The sequence below is a fragment of the Rhincodon typus genome, chromosome 25, assembly GCF_021869965.1.
Source record: "Rhincodon typus isolate 14 chromosome 25, sRhiTyp1.1, whole genome shotgun sequence".
Classification (NCBI taxonomy): domain Eukaryota; kingdom Metazoa; phylum Chordata; class Chondrichthyes; order Orectolobiformes; family Rhincodontidae; genus Rhincodon; species Rhincodon typus.
In genome coordinates, this window is record NC_063356.1 from 40,312,263 (window position 1) to 40,328,292 (window position 16,030).

The 16,030-nt window shown below is 44.0% G+C and overlaps 1 protein-coding gene across 1 annotated transcript in view; it reads left to right on the plus strand.

Moving 5' to 3' along the window:
• Window positions 1-637: 637 nt before the first annotated feature.
• Window positions 638-16,030, plus strand: part of LOC109931675 (bile acid receptor) — a 152,145-nt gene continuing 136,752 nt past the window's right edge. The window contains exon 1 of the mRNA XM_048612082.1: window positions 638-773. The gene's annotated coding sequence lies outside the window, so the exon portion shown is untranslated. The remainder of the gene's footprint in view (window positions 774-16,030) is intronic.

The window sequence follows — 16,030 nt, forward strand, 5'->3', positions numbered from 1 at the left end:
AAATTGTTTCCTGCTGGGTAGCAAGTGGCTAACAATGAAGTAAAACCTACTATTCCGTTCCTATATTTCGATATTTTCCCACTCAAAGCTTTAGTCAGTTCATTTCATGTAACTGCAACAAGAAGATGTTGTGATAAGTTAGAACCCAAGCTTCAAATCAGGCTCAGCACTGCATTACAAACTCCAAATCTGAGCACAATGGTCAGTGATTTAGAAACACTGAGCTTTAACTGTGACCTTTAGATTGTGACATCTCCTAATGTCCTCAAACTTTCCGAGAATTACATCTTTTACTCAAACTGGCCAAACTGGGATTTGCTCAAATTTTGGCTGGGATTTCATGTTGGGGCATTAACACTGTTTGAAGAATATTAAAAAATTTCTTCTTATGAACTGCATGCTTGTACTTACCTAAATGAACAGGTATTTTAAAAATGGAAATTTAAAAACAGGGCAATTGAAGATAAACATAATTTGGGGATCTCTGTGACCTAGCTATGGACAGCAATGATGAGCCAGTCTGTTTGATTTATTCTCTAGGGGCTGCCCTTTCTCTGACCCAGGAGGGGGCTGTGTGGGAAGCTAGTTAGTGAGATAGGCCACTACTGCTGTTCTGCAGAATGTCTGGAGCCAGAGTGTTTGCAAAGAGCCTCTGATAAATAGGCAAAAAAGGCCTTGCTTGCTCCAGCTGGACTTCAGTGACGCTCAGAGATCATTGAATCCTCACGTAACAACTCAGCAAGCAGAGACTCCCTGTGCTTCACCAAATACTGGTAAGCAAAATTTAAAATCTATGCTTTTATTTTATTTCTGGAAATGTTTTCCAAAATGTATTTTACACTGTGTTATTACTCCAAAAAATCCATTTTTTGTTAACTCACTGAATTTCTGATATAAAGATAGCTTTAACGTAAGATATGAATATTAGCAAACAGTTAACAGTGAAATGAATTGAAGTTGTGTATTATTCAGCCAATGACATGAGATAACAACAATCTGATATATAGAATTATCTGTGTAACAAGCCTATTTAGCATATTGGGTCTGCCTCTTCTTAATATTTTTAAACTTGATTACACGTCCGTTGGATTGAACAGTATTCTCAACATTATAGCAGTGACTATGATTCAAGAAAAGTTCTTAATTGGCTACAAGTACTTTGAGATGTCCTTAGAAAGTAAAGGGCACTAACTGAAATGCAAGCTTTTTTAAAAATTGCATATTACGATGAACATGCACAGTTGTCACTATCTGTTAACAAATACTGGAGCAGTCTTAGATGTGACATAACATAAAGTGTTCTCTTTGAAATTTGTCGCCACGTTGAAATTATAATTGGTGGCTACTAGGAGTCAAACATTCATTGGATATTCATTTGTCCCGTATATTGATGCAAACATTAACTTATAGAGATATTAAATTTCTACTGATTTCGTAACAATCATACCTGTGGTTGTAAATTAATCTATAGTTCATTTTTCTAATTGTAATCGGAACATAATTATTACTGGGCAAGGTGTTTTGATGCTATGAGAATATGGGATACCTTGACTGCGGAGAGCTGGTCACATACACATAAAAATTATAACGTATTCTAAATATCTATCAATTGTCTTATAATTAACATCAAGTGCAGTGAATTTAGAAACTATAATACTATTTGAGGAATTATTTGTTCCCAGGTTATAAATAGTACCAGACTGTGCTATTTTAGTGAAGCGTTGCTGTTGTTCACAAAGTACTGGTGAAAAAGCATTGGTAAACTGATGAAGGTATCCACAAAATCTAAAAGTTTCGTGTTCATTATAATGTGACTAAGTCCATAGGCACAGTTAAAAAAAAGTTATCTAACTCAACAAGTGAAGCTTTGTTTAGTTATTGAGAAATCTTGATTATGGGCCAAAGCCTGCAGCACAGGACTCCACTAAGGTTGAAGCCAGCAGAACAAGTAAATTGTGAAGCGATGACTAGGTGACAGCATGCTCGATTGTTAGAAGTGTTAATTGAATACAAGAAGAAAAGGCTGAGGTAGATTAAATGGTTCAGAATTTTTAGGTCTTGGAAGATGCTATGACTTCCTTGGTTTTAAAGCAGTAAAAATGCAGTTTAAAGGCTGTATACTGAAATAACTCCACAGCGGCTGATATCCCATTACCAAGTTACCCTTTATTAACACATGCATATTACTTGACACTGGTCTGGCTTCCTCAGAGCCAGCTCACAGAGCGAGTAAAACCTCTGACAATCCTGTTTATATCTATCAGCCAGGGCTCCCTAATTGGGCAAGATTAACAGCCCCAATCAGGGAACTCATATTCTATGAGGTTCACTTGGCTGACCTCATTACAATCGCTACATCCCTTTCCCTCTAAGGCTGGGGACATTGATCTGTTTTTTGTCTTGTGGGCTCTTCTTGGGCTGGGTATGGTTCCTCTGACTCTGCCTCGGATACTGGTGGGATGTACCAGACTGTAGCCTGGCTTCTGCACCTGGAGAATCTCGGGAGAAATTCATCATCTTCAGTGGTAAAGCCATCAAGGCTGTGACATTTACCGTGTCCACCTCAGACACAGAGGTTTCTTTGATGCTAGACAGAAGGGGAGAACCCACAGTTTCCGACAGCCTTTCCAGCTGTTCTAAGGGCCTGGGTATGTTTTGCTCCTGCCCTGTTTGTGAGTTTGCAGCTTTCATATGGTCCATGTGCTTGTTCAGGATCACCTACCTACCCAGACTTTGTTTGTCAGAGGAATTGACTTTGCATTGACCAGCCGGGCCATTCCAATCTTCGACAGTAAACTGTCTCTCTCACTTAGAGGAGTCTTCTGTTTGGCATTGACATTCCTGAAGCCATTTCACCCTCCCTCCCAGATCCGGAAAAGTCAGATTTAACCTGACGCGGAGACTTCTCCCTATTAGCAACTCTGCTGGAGCTATCCCTGTAGTTGCATGCGAGGTAATCCAATAATCAAGTAGGAATCGGTACAGTTTGGTATCTAGTGAAGCTGTAGGCTGTTTCTTTCATCCTGCCTTCAAAGTTTGGGCTGCTCTTTCCGCCAGACGATTGGATAATTGATGGTATGGAGCTGTCCTTATATGTCAAATGCCAATTCAACTTTAGGAAGTACTCAAACTCCCTGATAGCCAGTTGTCTATGACCAACACTTCCAGGAGCTCGTGTACTGTAAATGATGCTCACAACTTTTCTATCATCACCCCAGTGTTTTACAAATGAACTCTATGCACATCCAACCACTTTGAGTGGGTGTCCATAATGACTAAGAACATTGAGCCCATGAAAGTTGACGTATAACCAGGTGCAGGGTTTACTTGGCCAATCCCACAAATATGGGGGAGCTGCTGGCTGTACTTTTTGTCCTTGTTGACACTCTGGGCATTGTCCCAGCAACACGGCTATGTCTGCATCCAATCTTGCCCACCAAACATAACTTCTCACCAACACCTTCATTTTGGAGACCCCTGGATGATCCTGGTGGAGTTCAGCCAGTATCTTTTGGTGACTCTTGCTCGAGACAGTGACTCTCGCTCCCCATATTAACATGCCATCCTCCACTGTGATCTGGTCTCGCTGGGTCCAGAAAGGTTTCATTTCTGGTTGTGACGGCCTTTTTGTTTCCCCCATCATCACCAGCTGTTTTAGTTTTGCCAGGATGGGACTCTTTTGAGTCCACAGTCTGATATTGTCAGAGGTGACAAGATGGATTTCCAGAAATGTTACAACCAGAATGGACCCTTCCAATAGCAGTACCACTGGTGGTATATCTGCCAGTGGGAGGCGGCTCAAGGCATCTGCATTTGTTACCTGGCCTCCCAGATGGTGTTCCAATTTGTAATTGTATAGTTAGAATTCGACCTGAAGCTATGGGCAGCATGGCCTTGTCCTCTTTGAGTAGCCCTAGCAGGGGTTTAAGGTCTGTTACTATTACCAATTTACAACTGTAAAGGTATTGGTGGAACTTTCTCACATCAAAAGATGGCCACCAAACCTTCGCTTGTGATCACAGTGTGCCAACACCTTAGACAATGATAGCTGTGTCTTCACTTCCCAAAAGGCTACGACTTGGCTACAAGACTATTTCCAAGGCTGACTTTTTTTCAATAGCATATGTAATAATGCCAGATAGAGGCCAGGTTATGTCTGAACTTTCTGTAATAATTCACCAAATCAAGGAAAGACCTAAGTTCTGGTACAGACATAGGAGTCAAGGCACCTTTCATCGCCCTCAATTTATCTTTCAACGTGTGTAATCCGGTTTTGTCGACTCTGTAACCCAAGTCACTTGGGGAGCCTGGAACATACATTTTTCCCTTCTAAGGTGTACACCCACCTTGGAGAAATGTCTAAGGACTATGTCCAAGTTCTCTAAGTGCTCCTTATTGGTCTTCCCTGTTATTAGCATGTCATCCAGATAAATGGTGACCTGGGCGATACCTTGAAAAATGTTCTCCATCATCCATTGAAAAAGTCTGATGATACCCCAAAAGGCAGTCTCGTATATGGGTGCAAACCTTTATGGGTATTAATTGTAGCATACTTCTGGGAATGTTATCTGATCCACAATTTCAGGTACTCCTGGCTCATGTCCAGCCTTGTGAAGGACAGCACCCCTCCAACAGCATTGTATATAAATCCTCTATGTGAGGGATTGGATATTTATCCAGCTGTGAGAAGTGGTTTACCATTTATTTAAAATCCCCACAAAGGCGAACTGACCCGTTGGGCCTCCCAATCAATATGACTGGTGCTGCCCATTCCGCAAATTGAACTGGTTTAACAATTCCTTCGCTCTCCAGCCTCCTGCTTTCTATCTCTAATTTCTCACATAAGGCAAATGTCACTGGGCGGGCCTTGCAGAATCGCGGAACTGCTTCCTGGTCAATGTACAAGGTGACCGCGGCTCCTTTTATAATCCCTAGACCTATCTGAAAATTTCCAGGGTATTTAAATAGGGCCATTTTCTAATCAAAAATGTTGAGCCAATCATGGTGAATCTTCCTCATCCAATTTCGCCCTGTCAGGCTTGGGCCTGAGCCTTTTTACTACATTCAGTGGTAACTGAACCAAGGGCTTCTCATAAGAGACCAGAACTGAAGTTGTTCCTTTAATCTGTAAAGGTTCCCCGGTATAGGTTCCCAGCCTGGCTGAGGTCTTGCACAAACTCAAGGGCTGGAGTCCAGAGTGAATTTTGTTAAAGACTCGTTCTGCAATCACTGATATGCCCGCGCTGGTATCAACCTCCATTAGAACCAGGTGACCATTTAACCAGATATTTAATTTGATTGGTTCTGTTTTGGATGTTGCTAAGCAATTTAACTGTGCTAAGCCAGATGTTGGCGGGGTTTCCAGGGTGTGCACTCTCCTGGATACCAGCCTATGAGTTCTCTTGCTCAATTCATGTCAGTGGGACTCTTTTGTTGTCTCGAGTCGGCATGCTGGTGGTAGCTACAGTGGCTTATTGAAGCGAATCCTGAAGAAAACATTAACCATTTGGCCAAGGCTTGGCTTTGTTTCGGGGTTTTGCTGTGGGCTGACCTAGAGTCCCTCTGTTTAGGAGACGTCCTGAGTGAGGCTATGCAGTTGCCTTCACTCAAGTGATATTCCCCAAGCTCAGTCGGACTGGTGAAGGTGTCCACTTCCATCGGCAACCCCCTGTAGTTCATATGCCCTACTTGCCACATTTTCTAATGACAAAGCCAGTTGTAGCGCCTGTTTGAAGTGGATTTGGGCTTTTGCATGGTTACATCTACCATAACATTGTAGAATTTGGCATTCAGTTTGAGAAGGCGAAACCTGGATCAGAAACAGTTGTGACAAACTTAAATAAGCATAATTATAAAGAAATGAGAGCAGAGGTGGTTGACGTGGACTGGGAAAGGAGACTGAGTGCAAAGATGGTTGAGGAACAATGGCAGATGTTTAAGAAAATAGTTAATGATTTATAGCAAAGATATATCCCAGTAAAGTAAAACGAAGGACATAAACCAACAGGGAAGTTAAGGGTATTGAAAGGAAAACATGACAAAGATTAGTGGTAAATCAATTAGTGGGAAAGTTCTAAAAAACAACAAAAGATGACTGAAGAAAGGGAGAAAATAAAACTTGAGAGTAAGTCAACGAGTAATATCAAGAAGGACAGCAAGAGCTCCATTAAATATATAAAATGGAAGAGAGCAGCCACAGTGAACATAGGCCCCTTAGAGAATGAAGCTGGGGGAATAATCATGGGGAAACAGGAAATGGCAGAGGAGCTGAATAAATACCTTGAATCAGTTTTCATGATGGAAGGCATGGAGTGTATTCCAAAAATAATACGTAATCAAGGGAAATAGTGGGGAGAGGAAATAAAAGAAATCATGGGAGAAAAAGAGACTCGGGCAACTACTAGGGCTAAAGGCCAGTAAGTCCTTTGGATCTGATGGGATGCACCCTAGGATAAAAAGCTACACAAGGCATTTGTTAGACCATAGCTGTAGAGATAGTGGATGCACTGGTAGTAAGCTTCCAAGAATCTTTATAGTCTGAAAAAGCCAAGGAAGTTTGGAAAACAACCAGTGTAACACCCTTCTTGAAAAAGAGGAGACAATAAAAAAGGTAACTGTAAGCCACTTAGTTTAATACCTATCTTTGGGAAACTAGCTATTATAAAGGATGTAATAGCAGAGGATTTAGAAATACATCATACTATCAAGTAGAATCAGTATGACTTCATGAAGGGGAAATCATGCCCAGCAAATTTGAGGAAGTAACAAGCAGGTAGACAGAAGCTAGTAGTTGTGAAATGTTTAGATTTCGAAGAGGTGTTTGATAAGGTACTGAATGTGAGGCTATTTAAAAAAAAATAACAGCCCATGATGTTGGGGATACTCCATCGGCATGGGCGGAGGATTGTTTATCTAATAGAAAACAGATAGGTGAAATAAAGGGGCAGTTTTAGAATGCCAACTTGCAGCTAATGGAGTTCCACAGGAATCAATGCAAGGCCACAATTATTTACAATATATATAAATGACTTGGATGAGGAAAGTGAATCTACTATTTTGTGTATGACACAAAAAGAAGTGGGAAGGCAAGTGGTGAGGATGACACACAGAGTCTGCAGAAGGTGAAGTGAGGGGCTAAAACTTGGGAGATAGAATATTAGGTGAGAAAATGTGAGGTTGTGCACTTTGATAGGAGGAACAGAGGAGCTGAATATTATTTAAATGGAGAAAGATTGCAGAGAGCTACAGCACTGAGGGATTTAGGAATCCTTGTGCATGAATCACAAAAAGCTAGCATCAGCAAGTAACAGGAAAGATAAATGGAATTTTAACCTTTATCTCAAATGGAATGGAGTATAAAAATAGGGAGGCCTTGTTAAAGCCACACAAGGCATTTGTCAGACCATAGCGGGAATACTGTCAACAGTTTTGATTTGCTTATCCAAGGAAAGATAATCTGGTATTGGGGAGCAGTCCAGAGAAGGTTCAGTAGGTTGATCCTGGGTATGGAGGGATTTTCTCTTCAGGAGAGGTTGAGTAGGTTGGGCCCATATTCACTGGCTTTTAGAAAAATGAGAGTTGACCGTATTGAAACGTACAAATTCTTAGCAGTCCTCACAGGGTAGATGCTGAGACGTTGCTTCTTGTTGTGGGAGAGACTAGGACCAGAAGGCATAATCTTAGGATAAGGGATCACTCTGTTAGGACAGAGCTAAAGAGGAATTTCCTTTATCAGAGGGTAGGGAATCTGTGGAGTCCTTTACCACAGACACTTCTAGAGGCTGGGCTGTTAAATATATTTAAGGCTGAGATAGATTGTTAATCAGTAAGGGAATCAAGGGTCATGGGGAATAGGTAGGCAAGTGGACTTGAAGATTATCAGATTAGCCACTGTGTCAACGATTAGCAGAGTAGACCCAATGGGTTGAATAGCCTTCCTTTGCTCCTACATCTTATGGCTTTATGGTCTATGGGACAAAATCAATTGGAAATTGAGAAATATGGGTTAATAAATCAGTCATGACAACATTGTAAAATACCAACTCAAGTTTAATAAACTTGATTAGATTCTTTGATGAAGTAACAGAAAGACTCCAACTTTTGTTTCCTGGTTGGGGATGTGGAAAGGGAGAAATCTCAGCTCTAAGTTCCTGACCTATAAATTGTCCACCTCCAGTTTGGATTTTTGGTCCAGGGAGTTGAGCTGAACTGGGAATTGGGCTGGAATGGGAATTGGGTTGGACTGGGATTGGGGTTGGACTGGGAATTGAGTTAGACTGGGATTTGGGTTGGACTGGGATTTGGGCTGGACTGGGATTTGGATAGGACTGGAATCTGGGCTAGAATGAGAATTGGGCTGGACTGGGAGCTGGGCAGGACTGGAATCTGGTCTAGAATGGGAATTGGGCTGGACTGGGAGCTGGGCTGGACTGGGAGCTGAGTTGTACAATACCTGGGAATTTGGCCCCTCAACCCTGATCCAGCATTCAAGATCAGGCTGATCTGTTTATGTTTCAAATTCCACATTTCTGTCTACGTCTGATAATCTTCAATTCCTTTGCCCAAGAAAAACTTGTCATTTGACAAAGTAACACATATTTGATTTGATAGCAAAATTGAAGCTTGTGGGATTAAAAAGACAGCAATAGGATATGTACAACATTGGCTAGAGGATAAAAACCAGAGAGTCAAGGCGAACTGTTGTTTGTCAAACTGGAAGGAATTGTACAGTGGTGTGCCCCAGGGATCTGTAGTCGGGACTTTTTTAAACATAAATTAGTGGCCTGGTTTTGGGTACACAGCATATGATTTCTATACATGCAGATGATATAAAACACAGATATGCAAACAATGAGGAGGATTGCAACAAACATGAAGCAGACCTGGCAGGATCCTAAAATGGGGAGAGAAATGGAAAATGAACCTTAACATGAAATCAGTACGAACTACATGGTACAATTTTAAGGCGATGCAGAAACCCCAGAGAGATCTGTGGTTACATGGACACAGATCATTAGAGGTGGCAGAATAGTCAGAAAAGGCTATTAATGAAATCATTGGGATCTTTGGCATTATCAATCGAGTATAACATCCAAAAGCAAGAAGATTATGCTAACCTTTATAAATCACTGGTTAAAACGCATCTGGAGTACTCTATTCATTTTGGAGGCACCACTTTTCAGGAAGGAGTCTTAGAGGGAGTGCAGTAGAGATTGAGTGGAATACTACCAGGGGACTCTGTAATAAGAAGAGACTGGTGATACTAGAGTTGTTTCCTTATTGGAGTTCAGAAAATGTGGAGAGTTGATAGGTTTGGTCAAAATCATGAATGGCTTTGATCGAAGAATTAAGGCAGAAAGCTTAATGACAAGATACAGATTTAAGGTGTTTGGCAAACCGACCAGAGGAAACATTTTTTTGTGCACCACCTTATATGCTCTGGACTACCCTGCCTGGAAAGGTGGTAGGAGCAGTTTGAATTATAACATCCTTCAGAGAAAAGGGAGACCAAATGTGGAGTTAAGAACACAATCATATCGATCATGGTCTTACTGAACGGCATAGCAGGCTTGAAGGATTGAGTGGCAATTTGTATGCCTATATGTACTTGAAGGGGTAGCATTTAGGGGCATGGAAAGAGCAAGGATTAATTGGAAAGCAAGCATAAGAACGATCAGCTGAAAGGACGTTTACCGGATAGTATCATTCTAGGATTGAAATTACTGAATACTATAAGGAATATGTTTTGTGTGATATGTAAACAATATTTTTCACAGCTAACAGCATAAAAGTGAACACAACATGCAGCATTTAATGTAAATCATGCAAAGTAGAAGTTAGACAATGCAACATAAGGAATATATAACAGAAGATATAAAGTTCACAGAGTAGACTGTGAGCTCTGACTTTCAGAATACACAGAGTGCAGCGAATTATTATTACAGTGTGAAGGACATTATACCCAAATATCAAATATATATTAATGCCAATCTCAGTTAAACCAGCATGAAATATGCATAGACTGGGTGCTGCATTGTAAAAGTGACAAGTCAGCAGGTCTGCACCCTTTCACCTTTCAATTCTCCCATTGATATCTGCATATCCTGTTCATAGAGTCATAGAGTCATAGAGATATACAGCATGTAAACAGGCCCTTCGATCCAACTCGTCCATGCCAATCAGATATCCTAAATACATCTAGTCCCATTTGTCAGCATTTGGCCCATTTCCCTCTAAACCCTTCCTATTCATACACCAATTCAAATGTTGTAATTGTACCAGTGTCCACCACTTCCTCTGGCAGCTCATTCCATACACGCAACCCTCTCTGCGTGAAAAAGTTGCCTCTTAGGTCCCTTTTATATCTTTCCCCTCTCACCCCAGTTTTGGACTCCCACCCCATGGAAAAGACCTTGTCTATTTACACTATCCATGCCCCTCAAGATTTTATAAACCTCTATAATTTCACCACCCGCCCCCCACCACGTCCAACACTCCAGGGAAAAGAGCTTCAGCCTATTCAGCCTCTCCGTGTAGCTTAAACCCTCCAACCCTGGCAACATGCTTGTAAATCTTTTCTGAACCCTTTCAAGTTTCACAAAATCCTTCCTAGAGCAAGCAGACCAGAATTGCACACAATATTCCAGTAGTGACCTACGCAATGTCCTGTACAGCTGCAACATGACCTCCCAACACCTATACTCAATGCACTGACCAATAAAGGCAAGCATACCAAATGACCTCTTCACTATCCTATCTACCTGTGACTCCACTTTAATGGAACTATGAACCTGCACTCCAAGGCCTCTTTGTTCAGCAACATTCGCCAGCACTTAACATTAAATATATAAGTCCTGCCCTGATTTGCCTTTCCAAAATGTAGCACCTCACAGTTATCTAAATTAAACTCAATCTGCTACCCCTTGGCCCATTGGCCCATCTGATCAAGGTCCCATTGTACTCTGAGGTAACCTTCTTTTCTGCCCACTACACTTCCAATTTTGGTGTCATTTGCAAACTTACTAATCATACCTCCTATGTCCATATCCAGATCATTTATATAAATGACAAAAAGCAGTGGATCCAGCACCGATCACTGATTACAGGCCTCCAGTCTGAAAAACAACCCTCCACCACACCCTCTGTGTCCTACCTTTGACCCAGTTCTGTATCCAATTGCCTAGTTCTCCCTGTATTCCATGTGATCTAATCTTGCTAACAAGTCTACCATGAGGAACCTTGTCAAACGTTTACTTAAGTCCATGGAGATCACATTTAATGCTCTGCCGTCATTAATCCTCTTCGTTACTTCTTCAAAAAACTCAATCAAGTTAGTGAGACATGATTTCCCACACACCAAGCCATGTTGACTGTCTCTAATCAGTCCTTACTTTTTGAAATACATTTAAATCCTGTCCCTCAGGTTTCCCTCCAAAAAACTTGCCCACCACCGATGTCAGGCTCACCAGGTTATAGTTCCCTGGCTTTTCTTTACCACATTTCTTAAATAGTGACACCACGTTAGCCAACCTCCAGTCTTCCAGCACTTCACCTGTAGCTATCAATGATACAAATATTTCAGCAAGGAGCCAGAAATCACTTCCCTATCTTCCCACAGAGCTCACCTGATCAGGTCCTGGGGATTTATTCACCTTTATGCATTTTTAGATGTCCAGCACCTCCTCCTCTGTAATATGGACATTTTTCAAGATATTGCTATTTATTTCCCCACATTCTCTATCTTCCATAACCTTCTCCATATTCAATACTGATGCAAATTACTCATTTAGTATCTTCCCCATCTCCTACAGTTCCACATGTAGGCAGTCCTTGCTGATCTTTGAGGGGCCCTATTCTCTCCCTAGTTACCATTTTGTCCTTAATGTATTCGTAGAATCCCTCCTTAACCCTATTTGCCAAAGCTATCTTATGTCCCCTTTTTGCCCTTCTGATTTCTCTCTTAAATATATTCCTACTACCTTTGTACTCTTCCAGAGATTCACGTGATCTCTGCTGTCTATACCTGACATATGCTTCCTTCTAATTCTTGACCAAAGCCTCAATTTCTCTCGTCATTCAGCATTCCCTACACCTACCAGCCTTGCCCTCCTCCCTAACAGGAACATACTGTCTCCGGACTCTCGTTACCTCATTTTTGAATGCTTCCCATTTTCCAGCCATCCCTTTACCTCATATCCACCCCCAATCACTTTTGAAAGTTCTATCCTATTCCATCACTATTTTAAAACTAATAGAATTATGGTCACTGGCTCCAAAGTGCTCCCTCACTGACTCCTCAGTCACATGCCCTGCCTTAAGGTCAAGTTCATAAATTAGATCAGAGTTTAACAGAATCATAGAATCATAGAATCCCAACAGTGTGGAACCAGGCCCTTCGGCCCAACAAGTCCACACTGACCATTAGAGCATCCCACCCAGATCCATCCCCCTCTTACTCACCTAAGCTACATATCCCTGAACACTACGGGCAATTTAGCATGGCCAATCCACCTAGTCTGCACATCTTTGGATTGTGGGAGGAAACCGGAGCACCCGGAGGAAACCCACGCAGACATGGGGAGAATGTGCAAACTCCACACAGACAGTCACCCAAGAATATCATTAACAAAAACATAAATATGTATTAAATTATCTCGTGAAAGAAAGTTGTATTTACATACAACCTTTTACAAGGACTTCCCAAAGCACTTAACATGAAGTACTAAAACAAAGTTGCTGGAGAAGCTCTGAGATAACAAGGTATAGAGCTGGATGAACACAGCAGGCCAAACAGCATCATAGGAGCAGGAAGGCTGACGTTTCGTGCCTAGACCCTTCATCAGAAATGGGGGAGGGGAAGGGGGTTCTGAAATAAATAGGGAGAGAGGGGGAGGCGGATAGAAGATGGATAGAGGAGAAGATAGGTGGAGAGGAAACAGACAGGTCAAAGAGGCGGGAATGGAGCCAGTAAAGGTGAATGTAGGTGGGGAGGGGATGGGATGAGGTTAGTAGGTAGGAAATAGGGGTGCGGCTTGAGGTGGGAGGAGGGGATAGGTGGGAGGAAGAACAGGTTAGGGAGGCGGGGACGAGCTGGGCTGGTTTTGGGATGCGGTAGGGGGAGGGGAGATTTTGAAGCTTGTGAAGTCCACATTGATACCATTGGGCTGCAGGGTTCCCAAGCAGAATATGAGTTGCTGTTCCTGCAACCTTCGGATGGCATCGTTGTGGCACTGCAGGAGGCCCAGGATGGACATGTCGTCTGAGGAATGCGAGGGGGAGTTGAAATGGTTTGCGACTGGGAGGTGCAGTTGTTTATTGTTGGTTTGGTGGTCGGGGGTGGGGTCATGATCAAGGGGGTGGTATGAGGAGGTGTCGGAGAGTTGGTGTCTGGCCTCGGTGATGTAGAAGTCAGTGCGCCATATCACAACTGCGCCTCCCTTGTCCGCGGGTTTTATGGTGAGGTTGGGATTGGAGCGGAGGGAACGGACACCAAACCATTATCTCCCAAACCATCCACAACCTCATCACCTCAGGTGACCTCCCACCCAAGGCCTCCAACCTCATCGTTACCCAACCCCGCACCACCCACTTCTATCTCCTTCCCAAAATCCACAAACCTGACTGCCCTGGTCGACCCATTGTCTCCGCCTGCTCCTGCCCCACCGAATTTATCTTCACCTATCTCAACTCCGTTTTCTCCCCCTTGGTCCAGGAACTCCCTACCTACGCCCGTGACACCACCCACGCCCTCCACCTCCTCCAAAACTTCCAATTCCCTGGTCCCCAAAACTTCATCTTCACCATGGACGTCCAGTCCCTATATACTTGCATTCCCCATGCAGATGGCCTAAACGCCCTCCGCTTCTTCCTGTCCCGCAGGCCCGATCAGTCCCCCTCCACGGACACCCTCATCCACTTAGCCGAACTCGTCCTCACCCTCAACAACTTCTCTTTCAATTTCTCCCACTTCCTACAGACAAAGGGGGTGGCCATGGGTACCCGCATGGGCCCAAGCTATGCCAGCCTCTTTGTAGGTTACATGGAACAATCCCTCTTCCGTACCTACACTGGCCCTAAACCCCACCTCTTCCTCCGTTACATTGATGACTGTATTGGCGCCACCTCGTGCTCCCACGAGGAACTCGAACAGTTCATCCACTTCACCAACACCTTCCACCCCAACCTTAAGTTCACCTGGACCATCTCTAACACCTCTCTCACCTTCCTGGACCTCTCTGTCTCCATCTGGGGCAACCACCTAGAAACCGATATCCATTTCCAGCCTACCAACTCCCACAGCTACCTAGAATACACCTCCTCCCACCCACCTTTCTGCAAAAATGCCATCCCCTATTCCCAATTCCTTCGCCTCCGCCACATCTGCTCCCAGGATGAGGCATTCCACTCCCGTACATCTCAGATGTCCTCGTTTTTCAAGGACTGCAACTTCCCCCCTCTCAGTGGTCGAGAACGCCCTCGACCGTGTCTCCCGCATTTCCCGCAACTCATCCCTCACACCCCGTCCCTGCAATAACAACCAAAAAAGAATCCCCCTCGTCCTCACATACCACCCCACCAACCTCCGGATCCAACGCATCATCCTCCGACACTTCCGCCATCTGCAATCCGACCCCACCACCAAAGACATTTTCCCCTCCCCATCCTTATCTGCTTTCCGGAGGGACCACTCTCTCCGTGACTCCCTTGTCCGCTCCACACTCCCCTCCAGCCCCACCACACCCGGCACTTTTCCCTGCAACCGCAGGAAGTGCTACACCTGCCCCCACACCTCTCCCCTCACCCCCATCCCAGGCCCCAAGAAGACTTTCCACATCAAGCAGATGTTTACCTGCACATCTGTTAATGTGGTATACTGCATCCGCTGTACCCGATGTGGCTTCCTCTACATCGGGAAAACCAAGCGGAGGCTTGGGGACCGCTTTGCAGAACACCTACGCTGGGTTCGCAATAAACAACTGCACCTCCCAGTCACGAACCATTTCAACTCCCCCTCCCATTCCTCAGACGACATGTCCGTCCTGGGCCTCCTGCAGTGCCACAACGATGCCATCCGAAGGTTGAAGGAACAGCAACTCATATTCTGCTTGGGAACCCTGCAGCCCAATGGTATCAATGTGGATTTCACAAGCTTCAAAATCTCCCCTCCCCCTACCGCATCCCAAAACCAGCCCAGCTCGTCCCCGCCTCCCTAACCTGTTCTTCCTCCCACCTATCCCCTCCTCCCACCTCAAGCCGCACCCCCATCTCCTACCTACTAACCTCATCCTGCCCCCTTGACCTGTCCATCCTCCCTGGACTGACCTATCTCCTCCCTACCTCCCCACCTACACTCACCTTTACTGGCTCCCTTCCCGCCCCTTTGACCTGTCTGTTTCCTCTCCACCTATCTTCTCCTCTATCCATCTTCTATCCGCCTCCCCCTCTCTCCCTATTTATTTCAGAACCCCCTTCCCCTCCCCCATTTCTGAAGAAGGGTCCAGGCCCGAAACGTCAGCTTTCCTGCTCCTCTGATGCTGCTTGGCCTGCTGTGTTCATCCAGCTCTACACCTTGTTATCTCAGATTTTCCAGCATCTGCAGTTCCTACTGTCTCTGCTGGAGAAGCTCAGCAGGTCTGGCAGCATCTGTGGAGGAGAAAACAGAGTTAACATTTCGGGTCCGGTGACCCTTCCTCAGAACTGATGGTGGCTGGGTAAATGTCAGTTTATATGCAGAAAATAGGGAGGTGGGTGGGGTAAGGAATAAATGATAGGATAGAGCCTAAAGAGAGAGAAACACAGTTGGACAGACAAAGGAGTTGCTAACGATCAGCCTGGGAGAGTGAGTAGTTGTTAATGGGGACTGTTAGTGACTAACCACAGGGGGTGTGTTAACATGAACTGCTATTTGGATTGTGCTTACTGTTACAATGTCGGACAGGTGGAGTAATTTTTATGTAGCAAGGTCCCACAAACAACAATGTGTGACAACAAGATAATTTCTGAGTGAGGTATAGATATTGGGCAGCACACA